Consider the following 17,913-nt stretch of genomic DNA (forward strand, 5'->3'; position numbering starts at 1 on the left):
GATGCGGAAAGCTGCCAGGGAAACCTGCCAGAGAACAAAAGCCTCAAAAACTGGTTACCACTGAGCCCATCCCCTGCCACACGGGGGCAGGACAACTCTGCCCAAACAGGGTTGCCTGAGTAACAGCACAGCAGACCCCTCCCCAAGAAGACAGCCTGGGAAAACAAGAGGCCAGCAACCCTAAGGTCCCTAAAAAACAGGTGCATCTTGCTTGGGTTCTGGTCAGTAATTTGGACTCTGTACATTCCCTCAACCACCCATCAACAGAATGACTAGGAGGAGGAACCCCCAAAACAGGAAAGACTCAGAGATTATGACTTATGCTGAAGATTTACAAATGGACGCAGATATAACCAAGATGTCAGAGATGGAATTCAGGCTAGCAATTGTGAAGACAATAGCTAGAATGGAGAAATCAATTAATGGCAACATAGAGTCTCGAAGGGCAGAAAAGAAAGCTGAATTGGCAGAACTTAAAAATGCTATCAGTGAGATCCAATCTAATCTAGATAATGTAACAGCTAGGGTAAGTGAAGCAGAAGAACGAATCAGTGACCTGGAAGACAATTTAATAGACAAAAAGGGAAATGAGGAGTCCAGGAAAAAACAACTAGAATCTATGAAAATAGAATCAGAGAAATAAGTGACAGCATGAAGCGTTCCAATGTCAGAATTATTGGAATCCCAGAGGGAGTGGAGAGAGAGAGAGAACTAGAAGATTTGAGCAAATCGTAGCTGAGAACTTCCCTGATGTGGGGAATGAAACATTCATGTCCTAGAGGCAGACAGGACCCCTCCCAAGATAAAGGAAAACAGGCCAACACCCCGGCATGTAATAGTAAAACTTGCAAATCTTAGAACCAAGGAAACCATCTTAAGGGCACTTAGGGGGAAGAGATTCCTTATGTACAGAGGGAGGATCAGAATAACATCAGACCTATCCACAGAGACCTGGCAAGCCAGAAAGGCCTGGCAAGACATATTCAGGGTACTAAACGAGAAGGACATGCAGCCAAGAATACTTTATCCGGCAAGGCATCATTTAGAATGCATGAAGAGACACAGAGCTTCCAAGACCAGCAGAAACTGAAAGAATATGTGACCACTAAGCCGGCCCTGCAAGAAATATTAAGGAGGGTTCTATAAAAGGGGAAAGACCCCAAGAGTGATATACAAAGGAAATTTACAGGGTCAATCTATAAAAACAACGTCTTCACAGGCAACATGATGACAATTAATTCATATCTTTCAATGATCACTCTCAACGTGAATGGCCTAAATGCTCCCATAAAATGGCCCAGGGTTGCAGATTGGATAAAAAGACAAGACCCATCTATATGCTGCCTAAAAGAGACTCATTTTGAACCTAAAGATACAACCAGACTGAAAGTGAAGGGATGGAGATCCATCTTCCATGCCAGCAGACCTCAAAAGAAAGCTGGGGTAGCAATTCTTATATCAGACAAATTAGATTTTAAACTAAAGTCTGTAGATAGAGACACAGAAGGACACTATATCATTCTTAAAGGGTCTATCCAACAAGAAGATCTAACAATTGTAAATATCAATGCCCCCAACATGGGAGCAGCCATCTACTAAGCCAACTGTTTACCAAAATCAAGAGTCATATTGATAACAATACGTTAATTGTAGAAGACCTCAATACTCCACTCTCAGCAATGGACAGATCATCTAAGCAGAAAATCAACAAGAAAACAAGAGCTTTGAATGATACACTGGACCAGATGGACCTCATAGATATTTACAGAACATTCCACCCTAAAACAACAGAATACTCATTCTTCTCGAGTGCACATGGAACTTTCTCCAGAATAGACCACATACTGGGTCACAAATCAGGTCTCAACTGATACCAAAAGATTGAGATTATTCCCTGCATATTCTCAGACCACAATGCTTTAAAACTGGAACTCAATCACAAGAAAAAAATTGGCAGAAATTCAAACACTTGGAAGCTAAAGACCACTCTGCTCAAGAATGTTTGGGTCAACCAGGAAATCAAAGAAGAACTTAAACAATTCATGGAAACCAATGAGAACAAAAACACATTGGTCCTAAATCTATGGGATACTACAAAGGCTGTCCTAGGGGGGAAATGCATAGCCATCCCAGCCTCACTCAAAAACATAGAAAAATCCTGAATTCACCAACTAACTCTACATCTTAAAGAACTAGAGAAAAAGCAACAAACGGTGCCTAAGCCATGCATTAGAAGAGAAATAATTAAGATTAGATCAGAGATCAATGAATTAGAAATCAGAAACACAGTAGATCAGATCAACGAAACTAGAAGTTGGTTCTTTGAAAGAATTAATAAGATCGATAAAGAACAGCCAAACTTATCCAAAAGAAAAGAGAAAGGACCCAAATTAATAAAATTATGAATGAAAGTGGAGAGATCATGACTAACACCAAGGAAATAGAAACAATTATTAGAAATTATTATCAACAACTATATGCCAATAAACTGAGCAATCTCGATGAAATGGATGCCTTCCTGGAAACCTATAAGCTCCCAAGACTGAAACAGGAAGAAATTGACAACCTGAATAGGCCAATAACCAGTAACGAGATTGAAGCAGTCATCAAAAACCTCCCCAAAATTAAGAGTCCAGGGCCTGATGGATTCCCTGGGGAATTCTACCAAACATTCAAAGAAGAAATAATACCTATTCTACTGAAGCTGTTTCAAAAAAATAGAAACAGAAGGAAAACTTCCAAACTCATTCTATGAGGCCAGCATTACCTTAATCCCCAAACCAGGCAAAGACCCCATCGGAAAGGAGAATTTCAGACTGATATCCGTGATGAATATGGATTCCAAAATCCTCAACAAAATCCTAGCTAACAGGATCCAACAGTACATTAAAAGGATCATCCACCACGACCAAGTGGGATTTATCCCCGGGATGCAAGGGTGGTTCAACATTTGCAAATCAATCAATGTGATAGAACACATTAATAAGACAAGAGAAAAGAACCATATGGTCCTCTCAATTGATGCAGAAAAAGCATTTGACAAAATACAGCATCCTTTCCTGATTAAAACTCTTCAGAGTATAGAGATAGAGGGAACATTCCTCAAGTTCATAAAATCCATCTATGAAAAACCCACAGTGAATATCATCCTCAATGGGGAAAAGCTGAGAGCCTTTCCCTTAAGATCAGAAACACGTCAAGGATGCCCACTCTCGCCACTATTGTTCAACATAATACTAGAAGTGCTAGCAACAGCAATCACACAGCAAAATGAAATAAAAGGTATTCATATTGGCAAAGAAGAAGTCAAACTCTCTCTTTTCACAGACGACATGATACTTTATGTGGAAAACCCAATCCACTCCCAAATTACTAGAACTCATACAGCAATTCAGTAATGTGGCAGGATACAAAATCAATGCACAGAAATCAGTTGCTTTCTTATACACTAACAATGCAACTGTAGAAAGAGAAATTAGAGAAACGATTCCATTTACAATAGCACCAAAAACCATAAGATACCTCGGAATAAACCTAACCAAAAAGGTAAAGGATCTATACTCTAGGAACTACAGAACACTCATGAAAGAAATTGAAGAAGACACAAAAAGATGGAAAAACATTCCATGCTCATGAATTGGAAGAATAAACATTGTTAAAATGTCTGTGCCACCCAGAGCAATCTATACCTTCAATGCCATCCCGATCAAAATTCTAACGACATTTTTCAAAGTGCTGGAACAAACAATCCTAAAATTTATATGGAATCAGAAAAGACCCCGAATCGCCAAGGAATTGTTGAAAAAGAAAAACAAGCTGGGGGCATCACATTGTCCAATTTCAAGCTATATAACAAAGCTGTGATCACCAAGACAGCATGGTACTGGCACAAAAACAGACATATAGACCAATGGAACAGAATAGAGAAGCCAGATATGGACCCTCAACTCTATGGTCAAATAATCTTTGACAAAGCAGAAAAAAACATGCAATGGAAAAAAGACAGTCTCTTCAATAAATGGTGCTGGGAAAATTGGACAGCCACATGCAGAATGAAACTCGACCATTTTCTAACACCATACACAAAGATAAACTCAAAATGGATGAAAGTCCTCAATGTGAGACAGGAATCCATCAAAATCCTAGAGGAGAACATAGGCAGTAACCTCTTTGACATCGCCCACAGCAACTTCTTTCAAGATACATCTCCAAAAGCTAGTGAAACAAAAGCAAAAATGAACTTTTGGGACTTCATCAAGATAAAAAGCTTCTTCACAGCAAAGGAAACAGTCAACAAAACAAAGAGACAACCCACAGAATGGGATGACACTACAGAAAAAGGGCTGGTATCCAAGATCTATAAAGAACTTCTCAAACTCAACACCCAAAAAACAAATAATCAAGTCAAAAAATGGGCAGAAGATATGAACAGACACTTCTCTGAAGAAGACATACAAATGGCTAACAGACACATGAAAAAATGTTCATCATCATTAGCCATCAGGGAAATTCAAATCAAAACCACTTTGAGATACCACCTTCCACCAGTTAGAATAGCAAAAATGGACAAGGAAGAAACAACAAATGTTGGAGAGGTTGTGGAGAAAGGGGAACCCTCTTACACTGTTGGTGGGAATGCAAGTGTGTACAGACACTTTGGAAAATAGTGTGGAGGTTCCTCAAAATATTAAAAATAGAACTACCCTATAACCCAGCAATTGCACTCCTGGGTATTTACCCCAAAGACACAGATGTAGTGAAAAGAAGGGCCATATGCACTCCAATATTCATAGCAGCAATGTCCACAATAGCCAAACTGGAAAGAGCCGAGATGCCCTTCAATAGATGAATGGATAAAGAAGATGTGTTGCATATATACAATGGAATATTACTCAGCCATCAGAAAGGATGAATACCCAACTTTTACATCAACATGGATGGGACTGGAGGAGATTATGCTAAGTGAAATAAGTCAAGCAGAGGAAGTGGATTATCATATGGTTTCACTTATTTGTGGAACATAAGGAATAGCGTGGAGGACATTAGGAGATGGAAGGGAAAAATTAAGTGGGGGGGAGAATCGGAGGGAGAGATGAACCATGAGAGACTATGGACTCTGAGAAACAAACAGGGTTTTAGAGGGGAATGTTGAGGGAGGATTGGTTAGCTCGGTGATGGGTCTTAAGGAAGGCATGTACTCCATGGAGCACTGGGTGTTATACGAAAACAATGGATCATGGATCACCACATCAAAAACTAATGATGTATTGTATGGTGACTAATATAACATAATAAAATTTTTAAAAATTAAAAAAGAGAGAGAGAGGGAGAGAGAGAAGGAAAGAGGGGGGAGGGGCAGAGGGAGAGGAAGAAAGAGAATCCTAAGCAGGCTCCATGCCCAGCAGAGAGCCCGGGACCAGGCTCAATCTAAAAACCTGAAATTATTACCTGAGCTGAAATCTAGAGTCAGATGCTTAACTGACTAAGCCACCAAGGCACCCCTGGTACCTTATGTCTTTTGACTGAAGCATTTAGTCCATTTATATTTATAGTAATTATTGATAAGAATTTAATGCCTGTAAAGTTGCTGTTTCTGGAGATTTTCTCTGTTCCTTTCTAGTCTTTGTTGCTTTTGTTTGATCTTTCATTCCCACTTAAATGGTCTTCTTCAATATTTCTTGCAGGATTGGTTTAGTGGTCATGAACTACTTTAGTTTTTGTTTGTCTGGGAAGCTCTTTATCTCTCCTTCTATTGTGAATGAAAACCTTGCTGGGTAAAGTATTATTGGCTGCATATTTTTCCCCTTCAGATGTGGACTATGTCATGCCACTCTCTTCTGGCCTGCCAGGTTTCTGTGGATAGCTCTACTGCTAACCTGATTTGTTTCCCTTTGTAGGTTTGGGATTTCTTTTCCTTTGCTGCTTTCAGGATTCTTTCCTTATCTCTATATTTTGCAAATTTTATTATTATATGTCTTAGTGTTGGCCAGCTTTTGTTGAATTTAATAGGAGATCTTTGTGCTTCCTGGATTTGGATGACTGTTTCCTTTCCCAGATTAGGGAAGTTCTCAGCTATAATTTGCTCAAATCATTTTTTCCCTCTCTTCTTCTTGGGCTCCTATAATATGAATTATTATTATGTTTCATGGAGTCACTGAGTTCTCTAAGTCTACATTCATAATCCAATACTTTTCTTTCCCTCTTCTTTTTAGCTTCATTATTTTCCATAACTTTATCTTCTATATTACTGATTCATTCTTCTGCTTCATCCATCTGCATTGTCATGGTATCCATTCAGATTTGCATCTTGGCTATAGCATTTTTTCTTTTGGCCTGACTAGTTTTTAGTTCTTTTATCACTGCAGAAAGGGATTCTCTAGTGTCTTCTATACTTTTCTCAAGCCCAACTGGTGTTCTGATGATTGTTGTTTTAAATTCTGATTCAGGCATATTACTTATATCTGCTTTGATTAGATCCCTGGCTGTGACCTCTTGTTCTTTCTTTGGGGTGAATTCCTTTGTCTTGTCATTTTGTCTAGGTCACTGTTTTTTGTGTGTTAGGAAAGCCTGTTATGTTTCTTCCTCCTGAGAGTAATGGCTACATTACGAAGTGGTCATATACTGTATTGGGCCTGGAGTTTCAAGAGATGTTTCAAAGTGTACACTCTGCTGTTATGTTTTGGCTGCTCCTTCCTTCAGATCAGTCTTCTGCAGAGTTTCTCCTTGCCTGCAGTGTGGGGTTGGACTTTGTCCACAGTGTGGCAAGTTTTAGCTGTGTTTTGGTGTGTTGTTAAGAGGCTAGATCCTATTTCCCCTAGAGCTGAAGTTTTGCAGCACTCTATGATCAGTAGACATGGTGGTGCATGCAAGGGGTTTGTTCTGACCTTCTGGAGGAGGGATCTGCTGCCCTGGTTCTTGGGCAGACTTGCTCCAGTAAAAATGCACTTTCAGGGTGCAGGGGGATAGGACTTGGTATAAGCAGCTCCAGCTTCACTGGGGGCCCTGTGTTGTTCACTGAAGTGTGTCAGTGTTGATAAGCCTGGAGGAAAATGGCATTGCCCCCACTCTCTTGCTTACACCCACCGCTATTCAGGAGTTCTCACAAAAGAGCAAATAATGTCCCCTCTTTTGTCCCTGGCTTTTATCAGGTCCCTGCTTTCTCCCTGTCTATGTCTGAGTTGTCTGCCTGCCAGGTGGTAGAGTACTCCTCTGTCTTATCTCAGGCACTTGTCTGTGTTTCAAAACTCCAAATTTTAGGGACACGACACAGTGTGGACCTGCACTGATCCTCTGTGGGAGGGTCTTACCACTCTGTAGCTGGTGCCAGTTTGTCCCAGAAAAGTAGTCACTCAACCATGCAGCAGTTTGAGGTTCATGGTAAAATGCAACAAAAAGCCAGCACCAAAGTTTACTGCCCTCATCAGGTGTCTCTGTTCCTATACTAATGAACAGGGCAGCACCTTGTGCCCACCAGTTCTTTTGTCCCCAGAGAAGCCATGCCACCTCTTCCGTATGCACTCCAAGAAAGACAACTCTCTCCCAGTGTGACCCAGGGGATCCTCAAAGCACACTGTACACTCCCAGAAAAAAAAAAAAAATTCTTAATTATTATTCAGGAAAAATAGAAATGTATGTGTCCACACAAAGACTTGTATATGAATGTTCACAGCAGCTTTATTCATTATAGCCAAAAACTCAAAATAACCCAAATATCCATAAACAGATGAATGCATAAAGAATTTGAAACGTATTTGTATGGTGGAATATTATTTGGCATAAAAAGGAACAAACTACTAATACACACAACTATATGGATTAATCTCACAGGCATTATGCTGAATGACAAAAGCCAGAATTCAACCAATACATGCAGGTTGATCCCACTTACATGAAATTCAAGAAAAGCAAAACTAATATCCAGTGACAAATCAAAGATTGTTCAAGGATAAGGGTGGAAGATTTACCAGGAACAGGCATGAGGAAACTTTCTGTGGAGATAGAAATATTCAATATCTTAATTGTGGATGGGAGTGTATGGATGTATATTATTCAAAAGTCATAGATCTGAACTTTTAAAATATGTGACTTTTATGACATGTGTATGCTACAGTTTGAATGGTGTCCCCCAAAATTGATATGTTGAAGTCCTTCTCCCAGGTTCTTTAGGATATGACTCTAATGACCTATTGCAGATGTAATTAGTTAAGATGGGATGATATGGAGTAGGTAGGTCCCTAATCCAATGTGACTGGAGCCCTTATAAGAAAATGAGGTTAGGACACAAATATGCACAGAAAGAGGATGATGTGAAGACATAGGAAAAACATGGGCATCTACAAGCCATGGAGAGAGGACTGAAACTGATCTTTCCCTCATGGCCCTCAAAAAGAATCCACCTTGTCAACACTTTGATCTTGGACTTCTAGCCTTCAGAATTATGAGACAATTATATCTATTGCTTAAATCACCCAGTTTGTGTTATTTGTCATGACAACCCTGGCAAACCAATACATCATATTATTCCCCAATTTGGAAAAATTTAAAACATTCTGTGAAAATTAATGGCTTAGTTTAATCCACTTATAATTTTTTTTGAGAGAGAAGTGTGGGAGGAAGGGGCAGAGGGAGAAGGAGAGAGAGAATCTTAAGCAGGCTCCACGCCCAGCACAAAGCCCAACACAGGGCTTGATCTCCCAACCCTGAGATCATAACCTGAGCCTAAAGCAAGAGTCAGAGGCTTAATCAACTAAGCCACCCAGGCACCCCATCCACTTATAAATTTTTAAATTATGATATCAAACTCAGTATCTACAAGGTCCAGACAAAGATATGAGTAAAGAGGGCCAGGTGGAGACTCTGGCAAATGGTTCCCTTATCAAGTGAGTGAAAGCCACAGTCTCCTGGGAATGCACACCCAGGCTAGCCAGACCCCAGAGCCTCTCAACTGAAGCCAAAAATCCAGCTTCTTGATTAAATCTCATAATTATTAAGTGCCATCAGTGCATTTAAGAGAATTTTGATTCCTATGGAGGCTATACCAAAACAGACTGGGAGCAGGACTTCATAGTAGGGATACCAGTTTGCAGCTCTCTTCCAGAGAAATGGTTAAGTTGCATATCTTCCAAGTAGCTGGCCACAGTTACTTCTCCTCACTGCTGGAAAGTATTAGGCTACTAATAATAAGTAGTATTGGTAAGTATTAAGCAGCAGTGAATTGTAGGTTGTATTTCCTAAAATTACTTGGGTGGAGATATTGTGTGAGCCATAGACAACAAATGTCAACACCATTTTCAAAGAGTTAATCAGTGTCCCTGGCCTTAGGTGAAGAGAGAAAAGAGTGAGAGTAAGCCAGGAAAAAAAAAAAGGAGACCATGCTAGAGATCTCAGTTCAGCATCAGTAACCCCTAGAAAACCTGTGTCACAGCCTATTCAGTCCCTAGCGTAGAGTACATGAATGTCCATGGAATAAACATTGTCTATATGATGTCTTCTAACAATTGAATTGAATAAAAATTTATATCTCTGTGGGCTTTTCATAGATGGCTTTATGATATTGAGGTATATCCCCTCTATCCTTGTACTTTAAAGAGTTTTAATCAAGAAAAGATGCTGTATTTTGTCAAATGCTTTCTCTGCATCGATTCAGAAGATCATATGTTTCTTGTCTTTTCTTTTATTAATGTGCTCTATCACGTTGATTGAATTCCAAATGTTGAACCACCTTTGCATCCCAGGAATAAATCACACCTGGTCGTGGTGAATAATCCTTTTAATGTTCTGTTGGATCCCATTGGCTAGGATCTTGTTGAGTATTTTGGCATCCATGTTCATCAGGGATATTGACCCATAATTATTCTTTTTGATGGGGTCTTTGTCTGGTTTTGGGATCAGGGTAATGCTGGCCTCATAGGATGAGTTTGGAAGTTTTCCTTCTTTTTCTATTTTTTGAAACAGCTTCAGTAAAATAGGTATTATTTCTTCCTTAAATGTTTCATAGAATTCCCCTGGGAAGCCATCTGGCCCTGGACTCTTGTTTTTTGGGACCTTTTTGATTACTGCTTCAATTTCCTTGCTGGTTATTGGTCTGCTCAGATTGTCTATTTCTTCCTGTTTCAGTCAGGCCCCAGAAATGGACCCTCAACTCTATGGTCAACTTATCTTCAACAAAGCAGGAAAGAATATCCAATGGATAAAAAGACCATCTCTTCAATAAATGGTGCTGGGAAAACTGGACAACCACATGCAGAAGAATGAAACTGGACCATTCCCTTACACCATACACAAAGATAAACTCAAAATGAATGAAAGACCTAAATGTTGGACAGGAATCCATCAAAATCCTAGAGGAGAACATAGGCAGTAACCTCTTCAACATCAGCCACAGCAACTTCTTTCAAGACACATCTCCAAAGGCAAGGGAATCATAAGCAAAAATGAACTTTTGGGACTTTAGCAAGATAAAAAGCTTCTACACAGCAAAGGAAATGCTCAACAAAACAAAGAGGCAACCAATGGAATGGGAGAAGGTTTTTGCAAATGACACTACAAAGAGCTGATATCCAAGATCTATAAAGAACTTCTCAAATTCAACACCCAAAAAACAAGTAACCAAGTCAAAAAATGGGCAGAAGACATGAACAGACACTTCTTTTTTTTTTTTTTTTTTAAGATTTTGTTTATTTATTTGACAGAGAGAGAGACACAGCGAGAGAGGGAACACAAGCAGGACAAGTGGGAGAGGGAGAAGCAGCCTTCCCGCGGAGCAGGGAGCCTGACGCGGGGCTCGATCCCAGGACCCTGGGATCATGACCTGAGCCGAAGGCAGACGTTCAACGACTGAGCCACCCAGGCGCCACCCAGACACTTCTCTGAAGAAGACATACAAATGGCTAACAGACACATGAAAAAATATTCATCACCATTAGCTATTAGGGAAATTCAAATCAAATCAAAACCACATTGAATCAAAAACTTACACTAGTTAGAATGGCGAACATTGACAAGGCAAGAAACAACAAATGTTGGAGAGGTTGTGGAGAAAGGGGAACCTTCTTACACTGTTGGTGGGAATGCAAGTTGGTACAGCCACTTTGGAAAACAGTGTGGAGGTTCCTCAAATAATTAAAAATAGAGCTACCCTATGACCCAGCAATTGCACTACTGGGTACATCATTGTTTGCATATAACACCCAGTGCTCCATGCAATACATGCCCTCTTTAATACCCATCACCGGGCTAACCATCCCCCTACCCTCCTCCCCTCTAAAACCTTCAGTTTGTTTCTCGGAGTCTTTCATGGTTCATCTGCCCCTCTGATTTCCCCTCCTTCATTTTTCCCTTCCTTCTCCTAATGTCCTCCATGCTGTTCCTTATGTTCCACAAATAAGTGAAACCATATGATAATTGACTTTCTCTGCTTGACTTATTTCACTTAACATAATCTCCTCCAGTCCCATCCATGTTCATGCAAAAGTTGGGTATTCATCCTTTCTGATGGCTGAGTAATATTCCATGGTATATTTGGACCACATCTTCTTTATCCATTTGTCTGCTGAAGGGCATCTCGGCTCTTTCTACAGTTTAACTATTGTGGACATTGCTATTATGAACATTGGGGTGCATGTGCCCCTTCTTTTCACTACATTTGTATCTTTGGGGTAAGTACCGAGTAGTGCAATTGCTGGCTCATAGGGTAGCTCTATTTTTAATTTTTTGAGGCACCTCCACACTGTTTTCCAAAGAGGCTGTACCAATGATACTTTATGTGGAAACCCAAAAGACTCCACCCCCAAGTTACTATAACTTGTACAGCAATTCAGTAATGTGGCAGGATACAAAATCAATGCACAGAAATCAATTGTTGTCGTATACAGTAACAATGTAACTGTAGAAAGAGAAATTAGGGAATCTATTCCACTTATAATAGCACCAAAAACCATAAGATACCTTCGAAAAAAACCTAACCAAAGAGGTAAAGGATCTATACTCTAGGAATTACAGAACACTTATGAAAGAAATTGAAGACACAAAAAGATGGAAAAACATTTCATGTTCATGGATCAGAAGAATAAACTTTGTTAAAATGTCTATGCTGCCCAATAAATTTATTTAAAAGATAAAATGTAAGAGTAAAGCTGGACTTTGTAAAGTAAAAAAAAAAAAAAAAAATGCACATATGAAAGATAACAGATAAGTCAGACCAGAGAAAGACAAATATCACTTATATGTGGAATCTAAAAAGGCCAAACTTACAAAAACAGAGAGCAGAATGTGGTTACCAGGGGCAAGGGGGTGGGGAATTGTGAGGGTGTTGTTTAAGAGTACAAACTTGCAACTAGAAGATAAATAACACCTGCAGATCTAATGCACAACATAGTGATTATAGTCAACAATACTGTATTATAAACCTCGAAGTTGCTAAAAGACTATATCTTACCACAAAAAAAGGAATAATTGTGTAATGTGATAGAAGTGTTAGCTAATACTATGATGGTAATCGTAGTGCAATATATAAATGTATCAAATTAACATGCTGTACACCTTAAATTTATACAATGTTATATGCCAATTATATTTCAAATAATAATAGTCATGCCCTAGCTTTCTAAGGTGAAGTCTAAATTGCTTGGCACAGAGGCAGCATGGAATGGCCTCCACACTCCCCTCCCAGCTGTATCACTCCCTCACCCTCACCCTCCATTCAGCTGTATCTGGCCTGCTCCCTCCTCACTGTCCCACTGGAGCATCAGGCAAATGCCTGACCCAAGCTCGGCAACCCTAGTACATACTTCCATGGTATTTGGGGCTAGCACTTAGAAGTATCTAGGAGGCTGAAAACTAAAAAGTGGTGGTAGCAAATTTTGCCACATAAACTGAGGGGTAGGATCACTGGTTGGCTGTGTGAGATGGTAGAGCTCCCCTTTGGTTGGAGGGAATGATGCACTGACTTGTTCTCTACAGCACTTCATTCACCCCCACCACTCCTTACATATCCTCCATTACTTATCATTGTTTGGACCAAAAATGATGTCTTTCTTCATTAAAAGTGTAGGGGCTTAGAACAGGCTGCCCCAAGATGGGACACTTTGGCATGAAGATTATTTTGAGTTAAAAGCAATCAAAACCCAAAAGATTCAGGAAAATCTCTTTATCTCCCCCTCAACTGCCTGTTTGTTCCAAGAAGAGAGCTATTACCAGAGATTCCTCTTTACCTAAGAAACATGTCTACATAATAGGGGCAAACTTTGTTTTCCAAACACCTCCTTGCTAATGGTCTTTCTCCCCTTTGTATCCTCAGACCCCTACCCCTCTCCTTAGCTCAAATAAACATCCTGTTGCCTGTCTTTGGAATTTCCATGTCTGTGTGGATTCCCTGTATGTATGCTATTAAATTTTTTCCTCTTAATCTTTCTCATGTGTATTTGATCCTTAGTCACTCTTAGTCATTCTTAGATAGCTAAATGGGCCTTGAAGGACAGAGGAAAATTCTTCTTTCAAATGCTTTCAAAAACCTCAGGGTTTTCCCTTTGGAGAAGGCTAGTGTGGTGCCAAGAACATGCTATTGTGTAAAACAAACCTAGTTTGGGTTGCAGCCTTTCATTGGCTGGCTGGGTTTTTAATTTTGAATTACTGTCACCAACTGCTCTGTTCAATTTTTCTTTCTCATCCTTTAACTTCTCAAATAGATTCATATTTCCTGGCCACTTTGTATTCTAATGAGTCTAGAGGAGTCCAGTTGAGCATTGTGACCTTGAGGCTAATTAATCTACTCTCCACTTCCCAGTTCAGGTTGACAGTGGTCTGCTCCTCACTCACCCACCTGAACTTCAGCAGTGAGTGGGTTGTTGGGCTGCAGCAGGGGCATCTCCTCCTGCACCTTCTCTGTGTCCTGCCATTCCAAGGTGGGTGGAAAGGTAGATGGATAAAAGGAAACAGGATCATCGCCTAGTGAGTGCAGATGCCCTGGCCTTGTCCTATATGGTGTGGTCCATCTGCTGCTGGACCATCTATGTGCTGGTCCTACAGAAGTGGTGTGTGTGGATTTGGAGCTGGATTCAGCTTGACTCCAGACTTCATGGCGTGTGACTCAGCAGTCACACAGAGCCCCAGGCTCAGAGGGTTTAATGGTCTGCTATCAACATCTTGAATTTCTTAATAATATTTTACCAAAGGGCCCTATATTTTCATTTGGCACTGAGGCTGTCCCAAGACCATCATGGTCAGTGCTCCAACCTCTCCAGGTTAGGTTCACTTGGCCTATACCATGGCTAAACAGCCCACAGCTCCTATCATCCTTCACCTCAGCTTCCTCACACTCCCCTTCTCACCTTCCCTAGGACCCTGGAGACCCAGAGTAAGGTGACCCCATTCTTTTCTTTTTAGACTCCCTTACTGGGGGCCTTTCCTTTCCTACTCAACGTGGGCATGAGCACCAATCTCAGTGTTCCTGCTTGCTCCAAGAGTCCAAGAGACAGGCCAAGCCCCACCTCCCCAGCTCCTTTCCCAGTGGTAGACCCCACCTATAAGGATAGCCTGGGAAAGAAGATTTGGCCCCATGCTTGCAGCCACTCCAATCCCTATAAACAATTCCCCTGGGTCCCTTCATGCTCTCATTCAGAGAGTGAGGGAGGAAAAGAGGAACAAACAGAAAAAAAGTAGTCTGTATATAAAAATACAGCAAGTATGATGTGGTATGATAATAAAAATATATATGCATATGACAGTATATATAAAAATAATTTTAAAGGATCCATGTAGGAGGTCATCTTTCTTTTTTTCCTAATGAACTTTTTAAATTTTAGAATAGTCTTAGATTGATTTAAAGAAAATTGCAAAGCTAGTACAGAGTTCCCATGTGCAGTCTCCCCTGTTGTTAACATCTTACATTAGTATAAGGATCCCATAGAGGACACTACATTACACTTAGATGTCATGTCTGCTTAGGCTCCTCTGAACTGTGACAGTTTCTCAGATTTTCCTTGATTTTGATGACCTTGACAATATTGAGTAGTATTGGTCAGGTCCATTGTAGAATGTTCCCAACTGGGATTTTTCTGAAGTTTTTCTTATGATTACACTGGGATTATAGGGTGATGGGTTGGGGAGGAAGACCCCAGAGAAGTGCTATTTTCATCACAACACATCAGCATGACTCATCGCTGTTGATGTTGACCTTGGTCACCTGGCTGAGGTGGTGCCTGTCAGGTTTCTGCACTGTGAAGTGGTTTTTTATCTCCCTTTCCATACTTCACTCTTTAGAAAGAAGGCACTATGCACAGTCCACATGTAAGGAGGGAGACATGCCCTACTTCTCTAAAGAGAGAGTATCTGCATAATTATTTGAAATTATTATGCACTCAATATTTGCCTATGCTGCCCTATTTATATGTTTAATCATTTCTCCATATCAGTATGGATCCATTCAGAGTAAAGGACACCTATCTTTTATTATAAATATGTGTGTGTGTGTGTGTGTGTACACATTATGCACATAAATAACAGTGGACTTCAACAATGGTGATATTTGTGCATCATCTTTCAGAATATAAATATGGAAATCACTGCAATCTCCATGGAGGTCAATTTAGCAATATATATGAAAATTAAATATAGACATGTACCCTTTGGTAGGATAAATCCAGAGGTTTATTGTATAGATATTTTGTAGGTATATAGGAAGATATATGTACAGCTTAATAATTACAGCTGAGTTTGTAATAACAAAATAATATAATCTAAAATATACTGTGTGAGGTTGGTTAGATAAATTATGGTACCTCCAAACAAGATTAACTCCACACAAAAGCTAAAAGAAATGAGACAGTTCAGTGTGTGCCAATACATAACAATTTCCAAGATGCATTTTAGAGAAGAAAAGCAAGTGTAAAGTGTGCTATCATTTTTTTATGTTATGTTAATCACCATACATTACATCATTAGTTTTTGATGTAGTGTTCCATGATTCATTGTTTGCATATAACACCCAGTGCTCCATGCAGTACGTGCCCTCTTTAATACCCATCACCAGGCTAACCCTCACCCCCCTCCCCTCTGGAACCCTCAGTTTGTTTCTCAGAGTCCATAGTGTTTCATGGTTCGTCTCCCCCTCCAATTTCCCCCCCTTCATTTTTCCCCTCCTGCTATCTTCTTCTTCTTCTTCTTTTTTTTTTTTAACATATAATGTATTATTTGTTTCAGAGGTATAGGTCTGTGATTCAACAGTCTTACACAATTCACAGCGCTCACCATAGCACATACCCTCTCCAATGTCTATCACCCAGCCACCCCATCCCTCCCACCCTCCACCACTCCAGCAACCCTCAGTTTGTTTCCTGAGATTAAGAATTCCTCATACCAGTGAGGTCATATGATACATGTCTTTCTCTGTTTGACTTATTTCGCTCAGAATAATACCCTCCAGTTCCATCCATGTCGTTGCAAATGGCAAGATCTCGTTCCTTTTGGTAGCTGAATAATATACACCAAATATTGTATACATATACCACATCTTCTTTATCCATTCATCTGTCGATGGACATCTTGGCTCTTTCTACAGTTTGGCTATTGTGGACATTGCTGCTATAAACATTGGGTGCACGTACCCCTTTGGATCCCTACATTTGTATCTTTGGGGTAAATACCCAGTAGTGCCATTGCTGGATCATATGGTAGCTATATTTTCAACTTTTTGAGGAACCTCCATACTGTTTTCCAGAGTGGTTGTACCAGCTTGCATTCCCACCAACAGTGTAGGAGGGTTCCCCTTGCTCTGCATCCCCGCCAACATCTGTCCTTTCCTGACTTGTTCATTTTAGCCATTCTGACTGGTGTGAGGTGGCATCTCATTGAGGTTTTGATTTGGATTTCCCTGATGCCGAGCGATGTTGAGCACTTTTTCATGTGTCTGTTGGCCATTTGGATGTCTTCTTTGGAAAAATGCCTGTTCATGTCTTCTGCCCATTTCTTGATTGGATATTTGTTCTTTGGGTGTTGAGTTTGATAAGTTCTTTATTGATTTTGGATACTAGCCCTTTATCTGATCTGTCATTTGCAAATATCTTCTCCCATTCTATCGGTTGTCTTTTGGTTTTGTTGACTGTTTCTTTTGCTGTGCGAAAGCTTTTTATCTTGATGAAGTCCCAATAGTTCATTTTTGCCCTTGCTTCCCTTGCCTTTGGTGCTGTTTCTAGGAAGAAGTTGCTGTGGCTGAGGTCGAAAACGTTGCTGCCTGTGTTCTCCTTTAGGATTTTGATGGACTCCTGTTCACATTTAGGTCTTTCAACCATTTGGAGTCTATTTTTGTGTGTGGTGTAAGGAAATGGTCCAGTTTCATTCTTCTGCATGTGGCTGTCCAATTTTCCCAACACCATTTGTTGAAGAGACTTTTTTCCATTGAACATTCTTTCCTGCTTTGTCAAAGATTAGTTGACCATAGACTTGAAAGTCCATTTCTGGGCTCCCTATTCTGTTGCATTGATCTATGTGTCTGCTTTTGTGCCAGTACCATACTGTCTTGTTGATGACAGCTTTGTAATAGAGCTGGAAGTCCGGAATTGAGAGGCTGCCAGCTTTGCTTTTCTTTTTCAACATTCCTCTGGCTATTCGGGGTCTTTTCTTGTTCCATACAAATTTTAGCATTATTTGTTCCATTTCTTTGAAAAAAGTGGATGGTATTTTGATGGGGATTGCATTGAATGTGTAGATTGCTCTAGGTAGCGTTGACATCTTCACAATATTTGTTCTTCCAATCCATGAGCATGGAACGTTTTTCCATTTCTTTGTGTCTTCCTCAATTTCTTTCATGAGTATTTTATAGTTTCTGAGTACAGATTCTTTGCCTCTTTGGTTAGATTTATTCTTAGGTATCTTATGGTTTTGGGTGCAATTGTAAATGGGATCGACTCCTTAATTTCT

This window comes from Phoca vitulina, unplaced genomic scaffold (assembly GCF_004348235.1).
Source record: "Phoca vitulina isolate PV1807 unplaced genomic scaffold, GSC_HSeal_1.0 scaffold1, whole genome shotgun sequence".
Taxonomy (NCBI): domain Eukaryota; kingdom Metazoa; phylum Chordata; class Mammalia; order Carnivora; family Phocidae; genus Phoca; species Phoca vitulina.